Source organism: Sardina pilchardus, chromosome 4 (assembly GCF_963854185.1).
Source record: "Sardina pilchardus chromosome 4, fSarPil1.1, whole genome shotgun sequence".
NCBI lineage: Eukaryota > Metazoa > Chordata > Actinopteri > Clupeiformes > Clupeidae > Sardina > Sardina pilchardus.
In genome coordinates, this window is record NC_084997.1 from 8136825 (window position 1) to 8158975 (window position 22151).

General features: G+C 44.7%; 1 protein-coding gene across 1 annotated transcript in view; it reads left to right on the plus strand.

Moving 5' to 3' along the window:
* Positions 1-1298: 1298 nt before the first annotated feature.
* The window catches only part of csrnp3 (cysteine-serine-rich nuclear protein 3), a 32748-nt gene continuing 11895 nt past the window's right edge, over positions 1299-22151 (plus strand). Inside the window, exons 1-2 of the mRNA XM_062533985.1 lie at positions 1299-1355; positions 2449-2481. The gene's annotated coding sequence lies outside the window, so the exon portion shown is untranslated. The remainder of the gene's footprint in view (positions 1356-2448; positions 2482-22151) is intronic.

The following is a 22151-nucleotide window of genomic DNA, read 5'->3' on the forward strand; positions in this document are numbered from 1 at the left end:
ATGTTGACCTCCGAACGACACCAATATATTTTGCCCAAGCAAAAAAAATAAATAAATAAATAAAAATCAAATCTCCATGGAGATGTTTAAGATATTAGGCCTAAGTTAAGTTCCTTTAGAAAATATATTAAGAGGTCAGAGAGTGCGGCTACTCTATCTTTAATAAGATATGAAGTTATTTATAAGCTGTCAAATCATTAAAAGCCACATCATTACCATAGCCTCCCTTATAGGAAAAAGAACGACATGCATAATGTTCATAGTAATGTTATAGCTAGGGTATAATACTTCAATGACATTCTAATACCTCCACAATACCCTTGCCCTCTCGTCCTAAAGTAGGCTATGCTGCACAGTCGACTGTAGCCTAGGCGTATACGCTCCAAAAAGATACGTATTATTCACATCTTGTCCTAAAATAGTCTGCAAGGCTATCCCTTTGGTTTTCTTAGGGGCAGGGGGATTTTTTTGAGTTTTTAAAATTAATTCCCTTTATTTGGCCCCAAAAATGCGCTGGGTTTTCTCTTCATTTCCATTTCCCCCAACTCATCAATGGGACTGGTCTGCTTGCTTTCCCAGAATGGCTAGACCCACCATCACCAATGCAGTGAATTCCTGTCAATTCAGACTAGTTGGTGACAAACCCATTGGCAACACTCTCATAACATTGCAAAAGTTTTGTTACGGTGTCTACTCATTGAGTGGTCTAATGGACAGGGTCGCTAAATCGCACGCAACCGCATTAAGATAATGAGACTACTCATTCATAATGTCACAGAGTAGTCCAAAGCCAGCGAAGGTGTCTCAAGTCCGCAATTGACGTTAAGTCCCCCTCTGTGTCATTCATCCTTTGCATTATTAGCATGATAGCCTTCGCCTTAACAGAATCCGCAGACGACTCTTCTGCCTTGACATAAGCATAAGCATATTAAGCATGTTGAACATTTTAAAGTATCCCCGGATAACATTATTCCGTTGCCGAGTCCGCGGTTAAGATTACCTTAGTTTGTTAGAGGCTACTCTTGATTCCTTCATCCATGGCTGATGATTGGCCCGGCGCAGTCACGTTGTCGGTGGAGCTGTCAGCCCTATTCTGCACCATTGTTTCCCTGGGCAGCCGGAAGAGCTGTCCTGCCTTGTATGCAATTGTGTAGATGCGACAATTGCCGGGTAGGCAAAAATCCATTTGAGCATAGACAACACAGGGAACAGTCTCTACATTGTAAGTCTTAGATTGCGAGAGTGCTCTTCGCTGGAAACGTTTCAGCCACACACAATTTGTCAGAGAAGGCGACATTGCGATTGAGCTTGAATGCGTTGCTCTCAAGAAACATGATTATCTAACAGTATGAATGGTAAGTCGTGTTTCAAGCTCTATATTTACTACAAACAGTGATGATGTTAAGGTTATGCATGATACTTTTTGTGGTGCTTTCACATTCTTGTAGCTATAACGTTTATGATGCATTGCAATATTCTGCATCCTTTGTGTAAATGTTGTAGCTTCAGTTAAACTCACAGCTTTGTGATTGCATCCGAGTTGCAATGTATTGGGTATATTAATCCTGACAACTGTTAATTGAAATAAAAATATGACTGTGTGTTGTCCATAGAATAATGTAAAAATATTAAAATAGAATCCCATTGGTCTTTTCTTAAAATGTAATAGTTGTTAACATAAAGGCACAATGAAACAATGTTCAGTTATGTTCAGAACAATTTATGTTGTGTTTCATAGGGTTTTATCTGCATGTATTGTTTCAAGATCTGTGACAAAATTGCAGTGTGTCTCTCTCACACACACAAACAGACACACACACATACATTTTTGCTTGCAGACAGTCTTCACACTCTTCCAAACACACACACACACACACACACACACACACATTTACACACGTGTTCTCTTAACATGTAATTGCTGGCATACACTAAACGCACACCTTGACACGTATGTAAGTGCATCGCTGTGAGCCCTCTCGGGCTGAGCTGTGGGTCGCTGCGTTTTAAAAGGCGGGCGGCCAGGCAGGGCTCCAAGAGGGGGCCGGCTGCCATCAGAGCCCTCCTGGAGAACAGGCAGCTGTGTCAGGCAGAGTGCAAGCCCCTCCACCGCCTCCCATGGGAGTCCAGCCCCCAGTAATGAGGAAGTGCTCCAGAGACATGGCAGCGGCTCTGTTATTTTCCCTGGCCATGAGTCTAATGGCTGCATTCTTCTATTAGATCATTACATTAGCCTGAATGATCCAGCCCAGCTCACCGATTAAATATAGATATTACTGTGGACCAGACCTGCATGTTGCAGATAGATTTTTTTTTTTTTTTGGTAATGTGTCCCTGAGCAAATCTTGCTGGATGATTTAAATGGGTATGACTAATTTGCCTAATGTGGTAACTATCATTATGATATCAAAATGGCATTTTTATGTCTCTTTCTCTGTGTTTTGACAGAAAATTACGAGATAACTGCAATTCTTCTGTAAGGTAAGAGACAATTTAATGTTATTTCTCCCACAACCGTGCTTATGGTTTGGCAGTTGATGTAAAATTGTTAGTTGGTTATTACTTGCAATTAATACGTTGCCACCTGTCTTAGTAATGGGTCCACATGCTGAATGTCTGGCAGTGAGATTGTGTTAAAAGCAGGCACAGCTGCTGCAGCATTACTTGAAAAGCTCCTCTGATTAGAGATTGGGAAAGATGCCCCATTGATGTCTGGGCGAGCAACTCTCTCACCCTGTCTCTCCCTATGCCGTTCTGTTTAGCCAGCTTGTTGTGGAACATCTTCTGCCGATAACGAGTAACGAGGCGCGTGTGCCAATTTACAGCTGTTTATAAAATAAGTCTGGGGTGGATTCGGGAGGATTTGGTCAGATTACACGAGGCCCAAACAAAAAACACCCCCGGGGCAATTCCTCCAAAGTTATCAGATGCTAATTTGAATGGGTGCACACGGGCCGAGTCTGCCAGTTGTTGATTATGTTTGATACTGCCGCTGACCTCCGCTATTGAGCTTTGTCATTTGCTGTCCTAATAGCTCAGTTATTAATAGCTTAATAGCTTAGCTTGGGCTGCCTCTTTCATGCTCCTTTGTTGGTGGAGACAGGAAGGGCAGCAGTATCTAGATTGTGTGTGTAGATTAACAGCTGAAGTCTACATAATAAACGCAGAAGGCTTTGTGGGTTCAAGCCAAGTCACGTTGAGGGGAGCTTTTCTATTATACTGATTGCTCATTCTTTATTTATAGGTGTGCGATAGCTGCTGTACGGCAACAAGGCTGAGTTCTGATGTATGAATCGATGGGCAGGCCTGGCTCCTGGTGATTTTAATGATTAAATCATAAATTGCTTGAAGCCAAAAAATTGCATACATTTTACAGGCACCGGTCGGAGTCAGAGGGGGGGTTGTGTTAATTGGTTGTCAGTGGCGAGGCTGGCAGGATCTGGCAGGGGTGTGTTGTGGCAGCGACGCGGCAGCGCGGGGTTTGAGTGTGTGGCAGTGCGGCTCGTTATCTGGCTGTGCCTCCTTTGTTGCGGCTCCACCAATCCCTTTTGTCAACAGCAAGGAGAGGCAGCTGTGCGCGGGTCACTAGCCCGGCATACCCACACAATGGCAGAGATGCAAACGGGCACACACACACACACACACACACACACACACACACACACACACACACACACACAGATATGCACACATGCACACGTACACACACACAGTCACATATATGCACGCACGCACACACACACACACACACACACACACACACACACACACACACACACACACACACACACACACACACACACACAGACACTTACGTTCACACATGGGTACACATACTTGCATTTCATATCTGCCAGTCTATGGTCCAGATCTGTAATTGGTATTTTTCCATGCCCCTCTCTGTGCATTCTTTTTACACATCACCATATGTCTCTATGTATGCAAGTCATATGTGTATATGCACTGTATATAAATATGTGTTTCTATGTGTGAATGTTTGGGGGGGAGGGTTATATGACCTGTGTATGTAAGCGAACACATTTGTAGTTACAGTAATTCTACGAGTGCGTGTCTTTGACGATGCATCACGTCCTCCTGGGGTTTGTGATGTAATTATGGCATGTGATGTGACACACCTAAAGGACACAGGAGCATTTACCAAAACCTATTTACTGTCTGCAAGGAGGGATCATTAAGCCAGGGCCATTTGAATAACCGAATCTTCCGATCCTCGGGAACGCTTTTTCTTTTGGCCGAGGTGTGGCACAGATGGTGGGGGCTGTGCGAGTGGCGCCGTTGAATCCGGGCCATTAAAGACACCCGGGTAAAAAAAAAAAAAAAAAAGGTGGCACGGCTTTTTAAAGATTGCGGCGCGGTGGCACGCTCTGCGCGGCACCCACGTGGGTGGGCAATCCTAACACAGGAGGTTCACGCGTGGAAGCCAAATCAATTTGCCTCCCCTTTTCTCTGCGTGCGTGTGTGTGTGTGTGTGTGGGGGGGGGGGGGGGGAGTGGCTGTGGGGGGTGGACCGAATCCATGCATGATTACAAACCTGACTTGGAGCTCCATTCACAGCCACTTGTAAAACATAGAGGGAAAAGGTCAGGCGGTGAAACAGCTTCAGGGAAGTGAGGGATACAGTCAGATGGAGAGAGGGAGAGAAAGAAGAAAAAATATGAGTTCATAGCGGTCCATCCCGAATGCCCTGATCAGTTTGATCAATGACAGTGCTTGGCTCAGTAACCCAGATCCCTACAGGAGAGAAGGAAAGGGGAAAGGAGGCAGGGGTGGGCTGGGGGGCGCTTGTATGCCTGATCTGTTTTTGATTTAAGGAACAAAAACCACCGAACAGAGAAAGAGGCACTGGGGCTATTTTAACTGGAGGGAAGAAGGGGGGGGGGGGGGGGGGGGGGGGGTAGACGCTGAGGGAAAACCATCTTGAATGTTTTATTTTCTATTTAGGGCTCCCACTCCTATAGGCATTGTGCAGTGGAATGCAAGAGTCCTTGCAGAGCTCAATAGCCTCTCAACAGCAGCAGGAATCCAGCTCTGTACACCATGTATGCTCTCATGTATACATACACATTTCAAACAGGCTTAAGCGTCCAGGCTGTCCTGTGTCCAATGTGGTTTTCTGTGAACCAACAGGGAACTTATGCGTATGGGAGTGGATGTTTTTTATGTCGGTCACTCGGTGTGTCTCGGGGCTGGCCGCCAGACTCTCGGATCGGGCTGTGATGCTGCGGTCTGCGTGGCCGCGCGTCTGGGAGAGTCTCCTTGCACACGTTGCCATGATGTGGATGAGGAATGTCCAGGCTGCTTATTAGATTCCCAAGAGCAGCACACAGTCTAAAACACAGACACACACACACACACACACTCTCTCTCTCTCTCTCTCTCTCTTTCTCACACACACACACACACACACACATAATAAAACCTCCAACCTTGCCAGAGAAAAAGACACACACTTTCCAGCATATTAAATATGCTGCTTCAAAGATACACAGCTTTTGTTTACCTTTTGAGTAATTGACCAGGGGGGGCGAATCATGGTGGCTGTTACAAAGACTGACCTGTCACTGCGTAATGTCAGCGATCACACCATTCGGTTGTTGTATTAAGTAGTAGCACCTCATAAAAGCAATTAGCCAGAGTGTTTGTCTTTCGGGGCATTGAATGAGATGGCAGATGTTGTATTGACAGGTAAAAGCTGGCATCTGCTCACCCCTCAGTCTTGTCCTTCATCTCCATAGAGGAAGACTCCGCTGCACTGAAATTCAATAGAGCTGCCTGCCAGAGAGGTAGTCTCTGTGAGGACTGTGACAATTTGTCATCTTAAACTAGGCCAAGAGAATAACACTGCCTAGTCACTAAAAATACATGCAGGAGGTTTAGAATTATTATGAGGCGTCTTAAGAGTGCTCACACAGCGTTCTCATTCACACAAGCACTATTGGATTCTGACAGGGATGAGTACATTTTAGGAACTACATCATATACTGTATAGCAAATAGAGTTATGTCCATAGGATAAATAATTTAGTGAAAAAAACTTTCGGCAAAAATATTGAGCAATAGCATGAAAGATATGTTATATTTACATATTTCTACTAGTGACCTGTCCGTAATGCCTAAAATGGTCAGTTTGAACGTGCTGAACATACCATGTCAATCTATTGCTCCATCAAGTAAAGGCATAATTATCTAAACTTGATTGCAAAGCACAGCAGCACAGCTGAAGTGCGAGCAGTTTAGGACGCAATGGAAGGTATTTGTTGTGCCGTGTACGTTTGTGTTCTGATTACCGCGGCGACACAGCTGGTCCTCGCTGAGATGTCTATTTTGATTCTTAAGACAACATGTTGTTTTGTATGGGATATACTGTGTTCTCAGCCGAACCTACCAAACATGCAGCACCACTACTGTCTACGCCTGCCATTACCATGGAAACAAGTTTTAATGTGGGGGTAAAAAAAAAATCCTTCAGGAGACACATGCCAGATCTGAGTATGTTTGGATGTGCCTGTTTGATAGAAATATGGCATTACAGGAGTCGTGTGCCAACTGTGGATCATATTTTGTTTTTAGTGATAACAAGTGCATCATGAATCAGTCATGTGGTGATTCTCTGACGCATATTCTGAGGACACCCCCACCCAAATCCTGCTGCCAATTACACCATTGCCAATTATGGCAAAACCAATTATAGGCTCACTATTTGAGGTTTACGACATGACTCTTAAGTACCTGGTTGGATGTGTAATATTTCTTTGTGTGGTCTTGAGAAAGACTCTTTGCACACTGCAATAACTTAATAATGTGACTAGTGTAGTGTATGAATGGGATCTGTTCAGTGCAGAGCCAAGGTTAAAGTCTGTCTAGTTTCATATGAAAGGTGCCTGGATTTCTATGTGAAATGGGATGCCTCCATAATCTATCACAAGGCCAAAGCGAGTGAGTAGTCATTTAAAGAGATGAATATAGTATATGCATATTTTTTTCAGTCGTTTTGACACTGACATTCCTTTCGATTATGTGTCATCGCATGTAATTGTAGGTTCAGTAGACCCACAGCAGACAGTGAATTAATGGGCTCCTCTGTTCTCACCTCGTCTATTAGCCCTAGATTGGGAGCGAGGCTGGATAGTTTCCCATTGACCGTAGAAATCCGAATCCCCTTAAACTCTACTTGGAACACAGCGCTTGTTTGCTTGAATGGAGAGGTTAGTCATCTTTGTGTGACAAGCCATCATCTCCTGGGGTCTCATTTCAGTCGCCGACTCAGACGCACAAGTCTTGTTATTTGCCTCGCGCCCAGCCAACAGACATACAATTCACTCGGCTTTGTTTGAATAAATGACTGGTGGATCTGTGTGTGCAAATACTGTGTAATCGCACGTTCTGTTTCATGCATTGCGTCTGGTGGAGAAATGGAATGATGGTGCAGAAACTGCTTCAGTGACAAAGCATCTCAAGTAAGGCGAGGGCCCTTGTTTGGCAGTAGCACACTGTGTGGGTGTCGCTTGTCTTTTGTCCCACTGAGATATAAATTGAGCCTGCCTGGAAGGCTTTCTGAAATGTCTGTCTTTATCCATTAAAGTAACCAAAGGGAAAGGTACCTGTGAGATCCAAATGGAGGGAGTTCAAGTTTACATCTATTCAGTTTGTGTACAATTCATGTTGATTTTTAAAGCTACATTTCTGCCATGTTCTCTCACTGTGAAGCATGTTCTTCCGTCGCAGGAAGGGAATCAGATGTGCCTCGTCAAGAAAGAAACCTCTCCTGCATTGTCATTCACATTCTCAGATATCTTTATTCTGATATCTGATATTGCGCTTTGATCTGAAGAAAAAAATAAGGAAGATTCCTTTTAAACATACACGCACACACGATTAAATCTTTAAGATTCAAAGCCACTAAACTCATGCAGTCAATGCAAATACGCTGCACTTAACAAACCAGCCACGTTATCAAAGTGAAATGTTTCACCTTATTTAGAATGCTGCAAGATCTCATTGGGGGAAATGAATGAGTAATCAGTGTAACAGAGAGTCACGCAGACACCCCCCCCCCCTTCATCTCTCCTGCAGCCTGTATTAAAGATGAAAGCAACACAGTCTTTGTGAGGTGCTTCAGCAGCTCTGTTTCTGTCAGACTGTGGAGCTCCTTATAACTTTTTTTTTTGGTAGCATGGGAAAATGCCGTCATAAATAAAATATAGTTTGATATGAATTATTCAGACGAGCATTGTGATTGACAAGAAGGGGGGGGTGAAAGTACCTGATTATTCCCTGGCAGTACGTGACTAGAATGAGCTTTTCTCACGTGAAAAACCGACAGAATGCGGCGGCAGAAAGGCAGAGCGGCGGCGCGTTGGCAGGACCCACAAAGTTGTTTTTGGCTGCTATCTGCATTTCTGTAATATCACGTTTCCAGTATTCCCCAGGACATCACACTGTGTGCGGAATGTCATTCGAGTTGTTCTCTCCCTCTCTCTTGGCTGGGTGTCCTGCCTTTGGACTGAGCTATGAGTAGTGTAGTGAACCGCACTGAAATATGTGTGCAACTTGATATTCTGCATATTTTGGGTGAATTGCTAGAAAAGTTCCTTTTGATTGATGTAAAGAAGTGCCAAAGAGTACCATCGATTCAGAATAGCCAGCAACAGACAGAAGCATGATGGGGCTGGTATTTCCGAAGAACGTGGTTAGCATATCACAAAATGTGTGAGTTGAAGAGTTTAGTCACTCCAAGTGACTTAGTCACCCCGTCTGTACATAATAATGATTCTATAATTATCAGTAAGCCCAGGCTTCAAAATGAGGTGTTATTATTTCAGATGATTCATCATTGTTTTTTTGCAGCTGCATATGTGATTAATGTAATACTTCATATTCCTCCTACAAGATATTGCGAATTTATTGTGCTACAGCTATTGTAGTGGATAATTGGTCAGATCGCCTCCTCGTCTTATTTTAGACTCTTTCTGTCATTTACCCTGTTTAATGGGAAGACGTGGCATTCCCATTGAGTCGCCTATTTAGTGGGCAGACATGGCATTTTATGCTCTTCAGCGTATGCAGAGTGCTGAGCCAAAGCATAACAACCCTGAGATGAATGCTGTCATGGCTTAGTTAGGCTAGACAGACTATTCATTTATCTGTATTTCCTTCTTGTGTCAGTCATCACTGCACTCATGTTCTGTGTTGTCTGAAAATAAAAAAACAGTGCTCTCTCCATTGTTCTGTGGAGGGCGAGGAGATCAATGCTGTGCTGGGCTGTGTACTAGCTGCAGCAGTCTGCTCCGTGTGTGGAGTGCAGAACAGAATTCCCCCCTCCTCTCTCTAGCTCTCTCTCTCTCTCTCTCTCTCTCTCTCTCTCTCTCTCTCTTGCCTCCCCCTCCCTCCATCTCCTCTCAGTCTCTCTCTCTCTCTCTGTCTATTTCTCTCTCTCTCTCTCTCTCTCTCACACACACACACACACACACACACACGCGTTCTCCCTCTCTCCTTTCATGTGCATGGAGCTGTCTGCAGCCTCCGGCAACTGCAAGTTAACAAATGTACAGAGCCTGTGTGAAGCCTCATTTGCATAAATCACTAAGTGTACTACATTTGACTAAATGGGTTCCTTTGTCTTTAATTGCCTCATGTTTCCTTTGCTTGTGTTTTCCAGAGAGATGCAAAGTCATTTTTCCCCAAATTTAGTGTTGGAGTTGTTGTGAAAATGTTGTGTTGATATTGCCGTGTGAATTTTGTGTTGTGGTGGTGTCCTTGATCAATATTAGTCCTGTACACTAACGCTGAGACAGACATATGGATTTATCCAGTGAGTCTTAAGACACACTATTTTTTTTCTGAGCCAAGACCTTCAGTTCTATTGCAAATTGCATGACTCTCGACTCGAGAATGTATTGGCAAGCGGTGATCATGATTAATTAAAAGCAATTTTTTTTTATGTCGGTGGAGTGAACTGATGCACAATACATTACAGGGTCAAAATAGAAAGACAAAGTGATATTTTTCGTCAATGGAACATGTGAACTGAGGTTAATGGATGTTTTACCCACGTCAGCCTTTAGCAGTGCCTGATTTACCTTTGAGAGCAGAATCCTTTGAAAATGTTGTTACTGCACAGGGTTAGGAACGATTGACTCATTCATCAAAAATAAAACAAAATCCATAAGGCATTGACTAAACACTCTGTTTTTTTTCCTGTAGTATACCCCTTTGAATAATTCACTCAGAATTAGATTCTGAGATGTTCAAACAAGATGGAAATCAATGGCATTGCATATTGTTAGGCAGTGATTTTCCCCCCTTGATTCAATTTGTTGTGTGTGTGACCCAGGGCTTGCTCCTCTCTGGGGGGGAACGCCACAATGCAAATTTGTTGCACAGGACGCGTCTCGTCACGTCACGTCACACGCCCACAGTGGTATGTGACAGAACCGCTCGGCCCACGGGCACGGGTTATGAGTAAAGAAAAACCCGCGCCTTTGCCCCACAACCGCCCCCACCCCCACCTCCCCGTTAAACACGGACACAAATGTGGAATACATTATACCTCTATTTGGGTTTCCCTGTGGCCGGCCGGCCGGTCGGCGGGATGTTCGGACGGCATCATCTGGAGATGTGTAATCATTCCAGGCTCTGGCCCCTCCTCAGGGGATCCCGTCCGAGAGCCGGCCCTCTCAAGGTTGCTGTTTACGGCTCCCCCTGACACGGGTGATTTATGAGGTTAAACACAACCTCTGAGCTCGCCAGCTACCAGCGCGGCCGGGAAAAAAAACACTTCTCTTCTCTCCCTCTCTTTCTCTCTCTCTTTCTCCCTCTCTTTCTCTTCTTCTACTTTCTTTGTCTTTTCCCCTCTCTTTATAGTATCTTTCTTTTTCCTGCTTTGTACTTTTCTGTCTTTTTTTGCGGGTGCCCGTTGTATGTCTTTAATGGCCATGGTCGCCGAGACAGCGTGTCTGTTGGCACAGGACGACTGGACTTCAAAAAAGCCCCAAAAAACAAAAGATGAGCGAGAAGGAGTCCAGCCATCTGGGCTACTTTGAATGTTTGCTCTGTGCTGCACAACGCTAGAAACACTGACACTTTGTAATGAGACAGACCATATTGAGCTATCTCTCTCTCTCTCTCTCTCTCTCTCTCTGTCTCTCTCTCTCGCTCTCTCTGTCTCTGTTCTGGCTCCAGACAGCCTGTGTCTGCTACCAGCTCTGTCGCTGCCCTTTCTGCCGCCTGCCAAAGGCGAATGTGACCTGTGCTGGCCCTTCTCTTGCCTGGCATCACGGTGCGCTCCTTTGTCCGTAGGCCAAAACAGAGTTCGCTAGCTGCGCTACATGAACGTTAGCGTCTAAAGAGCACAAAAGACAAGACAAGATACCTGTGTGCGCAGTTCGCTTTTTCATTTCCCTTCCTTATCTTTGCACGCGGCATCAGACCCTGCTGATATACGCTCATCAGGTGGCTTTTTTTGTACTCCGAATCAAAGACAAAGCTCCCTGCTCACTACTGTTATCGTGATCGGCATGCTGCCCTGCTTAATTTCATTGCAAGTTTAATTCACAATTGTGGTGATCCAATAATTTGTTTGTTTGCCCTGGAGCCCAAGTGAAGACTTATGAGGTTCTCTTAAACCCCTCCCCCCTCCCCCCTCTTCTCTTCTCTTATGAGTATCTCTTCCCTCGCAATTCCTGGCCCCAGGGGCCATGGAGTTAGCGTCATGCTAATTAAAGGCCAGAGCAGTAGCAGCAGCAGCAGCGCTAGCAACCATTGCTTTCTCTCTAGCATGTTCCTTCTGTGTTTAATACTTGCACCATGACATAGCCCTCAACCAGTGCTTTAAATAATATGTCTCTCTGCTGTGTAGAGGTAGTTGTAGACCAAGCCTTAAAGCTGCAAAGACTGTATCGCTGATGTGTGAGGGGGAAGTAGGATTATTATGAAAGCAAACCTCAGGCATTTAGAGGTATCTCGGCAGGAAAATAGCAGGAGGCCTATCTTTGAACCTCTCGAAAAGAACCATACAGCAACAACAACAACCCATGGCTGGGTATTCATGTAATTGTCTGTGTTTTTTAAATATGACATATGGCATGGAAATAAGCATTCAGGGCAGTTTCTGCAATAGTCAAGTGATGTCTGTGAGCATGCTGGCACTGTATTAATTCCACACCTCCTACAGAAAGGTACAATGTAAAAAACATTAATCTAGACCTCAGAAGCTTCCCAGGGGTGATGATAGTACAAGCTCCAGATTAGCTCCCCTGCACTCTACTCTCTGCACTCTACTCCACACATTCAGTGATGCTATTGAATTTCCCATGTATTATAATAGAAAGCCCTTACACGTAATGGTACTATTTGAACAATTCATAAGCCTGGGATATATTAAACATCCTGCATTGTAGATGTAATAGGTGATGTTAAATGTGCAGCTTTGGAAAGGGAAGGGAAGGGCATGGGGTTCTCTCTGAGTCAGCCAAGGTAGCTGGTGGGTCTTGGTCCTGTTCCCACTCCTGGCACCAGGGCAGCTGGCCCTGAAGGAGAGAAAAACAACTGAAAGATGTTCCAACCTCGGAGCACAGATTTATACCGTACACGTGTCTTTGCTGAATCAGGAGAGACAGGGTTGCTTAAAAATATGTGAATTGCACAGAAAGAAAATATGAAATGTACAGATGGTACGGGTTGAGAATGCTCCTTTCTTTCCCGCACATCGGGACTCCCGAAGCATCGGGACTTTAATTAAAACTGCAACCGCAAGGGGGCAACATAAGACCGCCTTAATAAAAGGAAGGTTCGGCTCATACCGGAAAACACGGAAAAACCCGAAGACACCGCGCTGGTGACAAGCGGAGAAAAGAGACATCACGCTCGGCATGTCAGATTGCAGTTTCAGAGTTTTCGAATGTTTTACAGCGTAGCCTACCTCACAGCTGGCTCTCACTCGACGTAGCCTATAACTCAGTCAGTCCAGCAGAGATGCCAGAGCAACGTTTTGGTCAATGGAGAGGGAGAGAAATGCTCCGCATATCCGTCTCATTTAATCCGTCTCATTTAATCATTAAAATGAAGGTGATGACTGGCGAAATTATAATCAAACGACGTTTCAATAAACCATTGTTGAAATTAATGAAAATGGTTTTAGAAGCCTTCAATTCAACCTGAAAGACTCGATATAGGCAACCTTAGATTAATTCATTAATTCATTACGGTTACAAGACCGCATTTCCGTGAATAGGCTATTATTGTCAAGGCGAAGACGAAAGAGATGGACAAGATGGACATTTAGGCTACATTTATGTTAGGAATACTTAGAAATGTGTAGGCCTATAGGCTATTTTAAAACGGAGGCATGTTCATTTTAACCGGCGACGCTGGGTAGCTTACCCAGCACTTTATCACAGATTTTGTCCCCACCACTTTTGACAACTGAAAATAAAACGTATTTAACAGAAATATCTTTAATAGGCCTACATGCCTATCATGTCACTTTACTTATAACCGTAGGCTACATGATTGGAGAAGATCGCGCATTTTGTAACATTATAACAATGGATGGTCAGATATGCGATAGGGCAGTGAGGGTGATTCATTGTAACCATCGACTAGTAGGCCTAGCTCCGCAAAAGAAGTTTCTAGCAACTTAGAATATATGGATCTCGTTATGCATGTTCATGTTGATTCAGAGATAGACATAGACTACCGTGGGCTACTGTGCGTCAATATAACAGCATTTTATCATGTGGTGAATTAATGACTAACGTCAGTTTAACATGTCAGAACTTTTGATCGGCGTTTCAAGTGCATGCCGCGAATAGGCTAAATGAACTCGACTGACTGAATCCTTTATATTTCTTGGCTAAGTGCGAAGAAATTGACACTCGAACTGTGGCGTAAATGGTTGAGGCATCTTAATCATACGTCAGCGACCGGGGTTCAAAACTTACTCTACGAACCTCAGGAACCCATTTAGACAAGAGGCATTATTTTATTAAAAAGTTTTGCGATTTTTTTATGATTGCGATGTCTGCTGAAAAGAAAAGTTAATATGTGAATTCGTGGTTCAGCGCACACACACACACACACACACACACACACACACACACACACACATTTTTACATGTACATAATAGGGCTCGGGCACACGCCTTGCATTCTAGGAATATCGCCGCCATTTGGTAGCGCACTGAACGTAATATCCATTCATTCAGATGCACAAGACAAGAAGCAGAAATAGTAGCGATTTATTCTTTTCCTCTTGCGATCGTGGGTTGCACTGTTACACCCCACTACACAGCAACATACTACCAAGAAGGCAAAAACTAAGTAACAGGAACACACTAAAAGGCGGGAGTAAATCCATAGTAATCCATAGTAAACTAAGGAGTGAAGCTGCCAATGTGGCTGTGCCCGCGAAGTTTTGATGTCATGATCCCGAGCCCTAGTGTCAGGAAGTGTCTGTCGAGAGAGAGGGGGGAGGGAGGCAATCGTCCAATGCCGCATACAGGTAGGCTATAATGTCTAGTGAACTGGTTAGACAAGTGTGGGGGAGGGGGAATGATCGCACAAGACAATTGCTCTTCATGAAATGGGTAGTCTCACAGACGTTTGTCGATGTTTAAACGTAGCCTACTACATCACTTGCGAAATCGGACGTGGCACATATAATTATTAGGCTACTGGATTTAATATAGCATATACTTTGTTCATCCTATATTAGCCTATATTAAAATGTAATGTGCTGCGGGGAAGCATTGGGGAAGTCAGTTTAAGTTGTCCTGTAACAATTTGCCTCTTATTATAAGAGTATGCAGCCACTACGCACATAATAGTCTAGGTTACGGGCGGATGCGAGCAACCCCATGCAAAAGAAGGCCTTAAGTTAACGGACTGAAGGCCTGTTTACATGTCAAACATGCATTAAATCTAAGAAACGAAAAATACAAATATCATGTATTGTGTCGTAAACAGATAATGACGTCGTGGCCACTATGCGCAACTGCATCGCGCAGTGAGCTGAAGGATAGGAGGACCGACACTTATTAACACAAAGCTTTGTAAAGCACTAACAACCACCCCTCAAAGTTCATTGTCCATAAGTCCAAACAATAAGTATAAAAATCCGACAATCCAAAACGATAACGAGATCTCCCAGAAACGAAAAACAAGTTTGTTGAGTAGCCTAGTCCTTCCAACAATCTCAGCTTTTGCGTTTGTTAGATAAAAGGCATTCTGTCCTGCTGTATTCCAATGAGAAAAAATCATCCACAAGGTAGACTAAGGGTCACGGTAATGCAGCATGCAGGAATCTATATAGGCCTACGCACAAAACGAATGAATGGATTATATCGGCCAAAACGAATGAATGGGTTGGGAGAGTCGTCTGGCTGTGTCAGCAGACTGCAGTCGGTCTCGAGGGGTTAAATAGCGCACGTACTTTAATTTTAATCTGAAGAAGACCAAATCAAATCAAAAAAGAAGGATTTCAAGTGTGCGAACCTTTTTCCATTTTTTTTATGATTTAGCCTACTCTTGTTCTGCACCTTGACCGGGGATGTGCACAAACTTTTTTACTACACTTGAATTTTAAACCAACTCTTCTCTAGCCTATATCCTATAAAAGAAGGATTTCAAGTGTGCGAACCTTTTTCCATTTTTTTTATGATTCAGCCTACTCTTGTTCTGCACCTTGACCGGGGATGTGCACAAACTTTTTTACTACACTTGAATTTTAAACCAACTCTTCTCTAGCCTATATCCTATAGCCATACTTTAATAATCAGATGTTATGCTCATTTTTGTAGGCTACACCTCACCGGCAAGCACGCACGCAAATGCTGCTTTTGCACATCTACAATATTGGCCAGGCTATATAGAATAGGCTTTTAGGACTGTATTTTGCTTTCGTGCAACTTTAGTTGTGCTCAATCTAAATTATTGTCAGTAAGGATAGGTCATATTACCAAATGGCGAACCTCGAAAATTATTTAGGATATAGAGCCGTGTCCATTACGCATGCAGTTATTTTTTAGGCTATTGTTTTATTTGAGTGTTTTTGTCTACCATGGCAAACATAGTTGAAACGTTCGCTCTAAACTTAAGTATTTCCAATCGGCTTTCACAAAACCGATGAGGTCCAGATCTCAGTGGCCTCATAGCTGCCTACAGCCATGCATAGTAAGCCTAATGATAGCCTAATAGTTATGACATTAATAGCCTATTAATGACCTCATGTCGGAATGGCACGTTGTTTGAAAAAAAAAAAGTATAGGCCTAGGCCTACCGCCGAGTGGGGATATGTCGGAATGAACAGCGGATACCAGCTGGGTTGTAAAACATTACTGTATTCGTTGATCTTATCGATGCAGTCCTTCCACGTTGTGTGGCAGTGCTTGCTTGCCCTTCGATCCATCCCAGTTGGTGGTTTTGCACCTGTCCCTGAGTTATAGTCTATATGAGTAAGCGCTTATATGCTCTAACCGCATAATAAAAGAAGCACCTGCAGCAGTGCTTATGGCAAGGCTATTAACACCTGTCACTGAGCTATGGACAAGCAGTTATGCTCGAAAATTATCATAATAACAGACACACCTAATTGTATGTCTCTATGTTTAAACACATCAAATTAGGAAGCATTTCCGCCGCAACGTTTGCTTTCTTTTTCTGTCGGTCCGCGGTTGCTTGGTCAATTGCGCAGCAAATTATCAGATCACCGGACCTAATTTCACCCCATGTCTCGCGGACCAGCAGCAGTCTCCACGTTTCGCGGCCCATAGTTTGAGAAACGCTGCATTAAAGTGTCATTAGGTTGTAGGCTATATGTTTAGTGATTTCTTTGTGTGTTTTTCATTGTAGTGTGTGTGCATTGAGTAGTTCCTTAAAATACGGAACAAAGAGCGTCCCGTAGCCTATCTGTTCAATACGGAAGAAGACTAACTATTACTTATATATTTCTTATAACGAAACGCGAAGAAAAAATACGAGGACTGACCATCTCGTTTCTCCGCGTTTCCCCCAATACCATGGCGACAAAGAGAAATAAATATGATTTGACATTTAAGCTGATTGCTGACAAATTTGCCACACAATTCGGGAGAAGCAGCGGACAGGAGCGCCACCACAAGCAAGCACTTCTAGCCCAAATTAACATGGCAACGTTGCCTATGACTAAAGTGTCTAAGTAGGCTAGTCCTAGCCTACTAATATTACATTTGATTGGTAGCATGTTTGTAGCGCGCCAGTTTACCCATCCCCTACATCAAAACAGCTTAGAATCAATCAAAGAATCAGCTGTGTTGGCGTTAGGCTGTAGGCGATTTTCTATAACCATTTTCATTCATTTCAACAATGGTTCATTGAAACGTCGTTTGAATAATTTCGCCAGTCATCACCTTCATTGTAATGATTAAATGAGATTAAGGAGTCGACTATTGACAGATATGCGGTCTTCATCATTTTGAAATGCGGGATGAAACTTTCTGCCACCTGGTGGTTGTTTGGGTACATTGCCTTAGGCTCGAAAAAAATCGGCTTGACGGCCTGCGGGATCTCTTCGGGAGTCCCGCGGGAGAAGGTGCATTCTCAACCCGTACCCACTGTAAGGCGTGTTTTTTATGGTCTGAGTGCCGTGTGTACATCGATGTGATGATTGTTCCAGTACGGTCTCATCAGGATTGCCAGTTGTAATAGCTTTGCTGTGGAAATTGATGTCTGATGCGGATGCTAATATAAGCAATTAGAGGGAAACATCAGAAGACTGATGTTTGTCATCAAAAAGATGATTTTGTTACAAAACTGAGCACCTTCAGTTTTTAAGCTTTCCAGAACTTTGCTGGGGAGGGAGGGGGGGCTATGCTGCTTTGCATATGACCTCAATAGAAAGTAAAGCATTGCTGTGCAAATGAGTTCTGATTAATTTCAAAGACTGGATGCCTTTCCACCACTGCTGCTCAAACCTTGACTAGGGAGAGGCACATGTGAGATTGAGAAAAATATAGGTCATCATCGCTGTTGCATTGGTACCACAGTCAGGCGAAAAAATGCCATTTCTCCAGCTTATGTTTTGCATTTTTATGTAATGGAGCCGCAAGTATAATAACCATAAGAGAGGGAGTGTGTGTGTGTGTGTGTGTGTGTGTGTGTGTGTGTGTGTGTGTGTGTGTGTGTGTGTGTGTGTATGTGTGTGTGTGTGTGTGTGTGTGTGTGTGAGTGAGTGAAAGAGAGAGAGAGAGAGAGGGAGGGAGGGAGGGAGGGAGAGAGGGAGGGAGGGAGGGAGAGAGGGATAGGGAGAATGCAAATTAGATATTGCAGTAGCACAATAGACGGATATTCTAGATGGTAAGGAAATGAGGGGAAATAATTACATTTGGGAGCAAAAGTAGTTTCTCTGATTATTTACTCATACGCCATGATTCACTCTGACAGGCTCATCAGCTAGCATAGCCAGTGCAATGTATCGGGCACAAATCAAAGGCTAGGCTCTCTCATAAGAGATACATGGATGCTTCGGCCAAATCGCAGAGTGCAGAATTAATTTATCTGTGATCCAGTCTATCTAGTGGTATTTTATTTCATTTATCTAAATCCATGGCTGAGTGCTCAGCCACCCACAGATCAATACAGGACTGTTACGGGCTCAGGCTGGGTGGTGGTTCTCTTCCTCCATACACAAGGAAAAGAAAAGAGAAATAAATGCCAGTACGAGGAGGTACAGAGTCCTCTTTATTCACATGGAAACCTGAGACCTTTGCGCAAGGACTGACTTTTATAAAGAAAGCAGGAATGACAAAAGGAGACTCACTAGTGAAGGTGTGGCTGAAACTTCTGCTCGTCTGAGCAGAAAGGCCTCCTCTTCTCTTTCAGTAGAGAGAGAGAGAGAGAGGGAGAGAAAGAGGTGTCTCTCCTCACCTGTTTCTATCTGCCTTGTGTCTCCAGGTTAGTTTGGTAAGCAGCGTGTCGATCTCAAACGCTTTCATCTCCTTACTTAAACAATCTAGTGTCAAGCCCGATTTACAAAACTGATAAGCAGACACAAGCTGTTTTTGAGAAAAGAGAGAGGTAGGGGGAGGAGATGGAGAGAGGGGGGCGTCAAATCTACTGGGGCTGTTGGTTTTTCTGCTTTTCCATCGAGAGAATTAGTGGTTGTGGAGCAGAGTGTCTATCAGCCATACACATCTCTCTTTCTCTCTCTCTGTTTCTCTCTTTTTCCCTCTCTCTCTTTCCCTTTCTCTCCCTTTCTCTCTGTTTCTCTCTCTCTCTCTCTTTCCCTTTCCCTTTCTCCATCTCTCTCTCCCTCTCTCTTATCACTCGGAGCTGATAACAGATGCGCAGCTCTAAAGAGATGCAAGGGGGTGGAGTGCAAGGGTGTTAAACAGAGCGGAGCAGTTCTGCCTATTAATGTCTCCTAAAGCCAGGCTGAGGACATCAAACTCAACTGTCAGCGCCAACGCAGGATTTCTTCCCCAGGAAGCGAGCTGACAGTATCAAACAGGATCAGGGAGAAGAACGACTCTGTCTTCATAAGGACGGAAGGCAGCCATGCATGTTTATGCGTGTACAGTGAGCTTATATGTCATGTTTGATAATAGAGCGGTTTTTTTTGTGTGCGTGTTTCCGTGATTAACCAGTGACAGACCGTGACCTGCTATCCAAGATTACTCTGGCTCCAAACTTAAGCAGCTGTCTTTTATCTTAATTCCTTCCGAGACCATAGATACAATATCTCGCTTGAACTCCAAATTATTGTCATTATGAGTACGTTTTTTTTTGTTGTTTAGTCTTGAGTGCCACATAATGGCTCCATGGCTTGAGGAGCTTGGAACGGAAAGAGAGGGCTGAGGGGAATCAATAGGAGCCTAAATGTGGCACGTTTCCACCACCACCGCCAGCCTCCTTTCTTTTTTATGGGCTCCTTGGCTGTAAATCAGCCCGAGCAACCCGGCGCTGTTGCGTGTGTGTGTGTGTGTGTGTGTGTGTGTGTGTGTGTGTGTGTCTGTGCACCGGCGAGGAGCAGGAAGTTCATCCTGGGCCTGAGAGAGGGAGATCGATATCACTCTGTGGCGAGCCCCCCGAGCTGTGGCCTGCCTGCACCATCACTCAGGGCCGCTTCCTGGGACAGGAAGGCTTTACATTGTAATGACCACACTGGTGACAGCTATACTACGGCCCTCCATCAGGGGCCAATTGAGTATTTACCATAACTTGCCATTCGCTCTCTTAATGGCACTTGTGCAGAGGAGTGAAATCACACGACCTTTTTTTTATTGGGGATTAGAGAATTTGTGCCGTGGGAAGGCACCTTTTGTTGAAGAGAGCTGGCCAACTGTACTGCCCAGGTGATGGAAATGGATTACTGTAATATAGCGAAATAGCCTATTAGGAATGATTATGAAATTATTGCTGCGGCTGACAATTTTTTTTACATCTTGCCAACTTTTTTTATTACCTCCTAGTAATAGTGCATAGGATATAATCTTGAGAGTTTCAGTTGGTGTAGTAGGGTTAAAGCCTCGGAGAAACCCACACATGCCTTAATTCAACCCACCTGAGCCGCTCTTTATTGAGATTTGACTGTAAAAATGTTATGCCAAGATCTGAACTGTGTGTGTCTCCAATTTTATGGTTAGCACCCATTAATCTGGTTGGGTTACTGTGCTGTAGCTCAAATTGACTCTTACCCACCTTTTTCCCACTGACTCTCTCTCACTCACTCACTCACTCTCTCTCTCTCTCTCACTCACTCTCGCTCACTTGCTTCCTGTCTCTTTCTCTCTATCTTTCATACACACATACACACACACATTTTCCCTCCGTCTCTCTCCCTCTCTCTCTCTCTCTCTCTCCCTCTTTCTCTTGCCCCCCCTCCCTCTCTTGCTCCCTCCCTCTCTGGCTCCTGCTGGTAAAAATATCTGCAGACAGCAGGCACACAGGCACGCCTGAGTCTCTCTCAGACATCCCACCCATGTGATCTCACTGCTGCCTGCCTGCTCTCCAGTCAGGCTCCAGCCCTGCAGCCGGCTACAGCTAATGAGTCTTTGTGTGGCTGGAGCGAACGAGGGAGAGAGAGAGAGGGAGAGAGAGAGGGAGAGAGAGAGAGGAGAATGAGAGATAGAGAAGCAGAGAATGGAATGAGAGATATAGAACTAGAGAACAGAGAGAGAGAGAGAGAGAGAGGGAGAAGGAGGGAGGGAAGGGGGGAGTTGAAGTGAGTGGGTTTGTGGTCTTCTCAGCATAAAAACAGCAGTGGAGCCTGGGCTGGATCATTTACAGGTTTTTCTGTCCTCTTTTTTCCTCTCTCTCTCTCTCCTTCTCTTCCTTCCTCTGTCCTTTTCTCATCCCCCACTTCTCCATCCTTGCCTCTCCCCCTTCCACCCTCTGTCTCTCTTCCCACCCCCCTCTCCACCACACACACACACACACACACACACACACACACACACACACACACACACACGGCCCTCCATGCCGGGGTCGCTGCACGCCACTGGACTAAAGCAGAAATGGGACTCCTTCCTCTCGCACGGTTTCATCTGGCTCTGAAGCGCCGCGTTTAGATTGGCTCGGGCTGAGCTGCCGAGCTGCTGCCGGGAGAGTCGGGAGGGCCGGAGGGTTCCGCACAGGTCAGTGGCTGCGTCCGCCTTTTATAGGGGTTGGAGGGGGGCGGGGGGGGGGACCGGCGCGGAGGGCAGTGAGCTTCGGATTTGTCATGACTAACTCCCGGCGCCTGCTGCTGTCGCCATGGTGGTGGTGGAGGGAGGGGTGTGTGTGTGTGTGTGTGCATGGGTGTGTGTGTGTGTGTGTGTGTGTGTGTGTGTGTGTGTGTCGGCTGTGTGTGTGTGTCGGCTGTGTCCGTTGTGTGTGTGTGTGTGTGTGTGTGTATGTGTGTGTGTGTGTGTGAAGGATGGACAGTTTCTTTGTCAAGCTCATTATAGTGTTCCTTAACAAATCTGTGATGCAAAGTCTGCCGTGCGTGGTCCCCGCTCGGAATACTGAGCAGTGATCGTGTGAGCGCTTCAACGTCAGCGGGAAAGAAAGAAAGGGAGAGGAAGGGAGGAAAAAAATCTGGGTTGAATCTGTGCATAGCCTGGTCACCGCTCTCTCGCTCTCTGTCTGTGTGTGTGTGTGTGTGTGTGTGTGTGT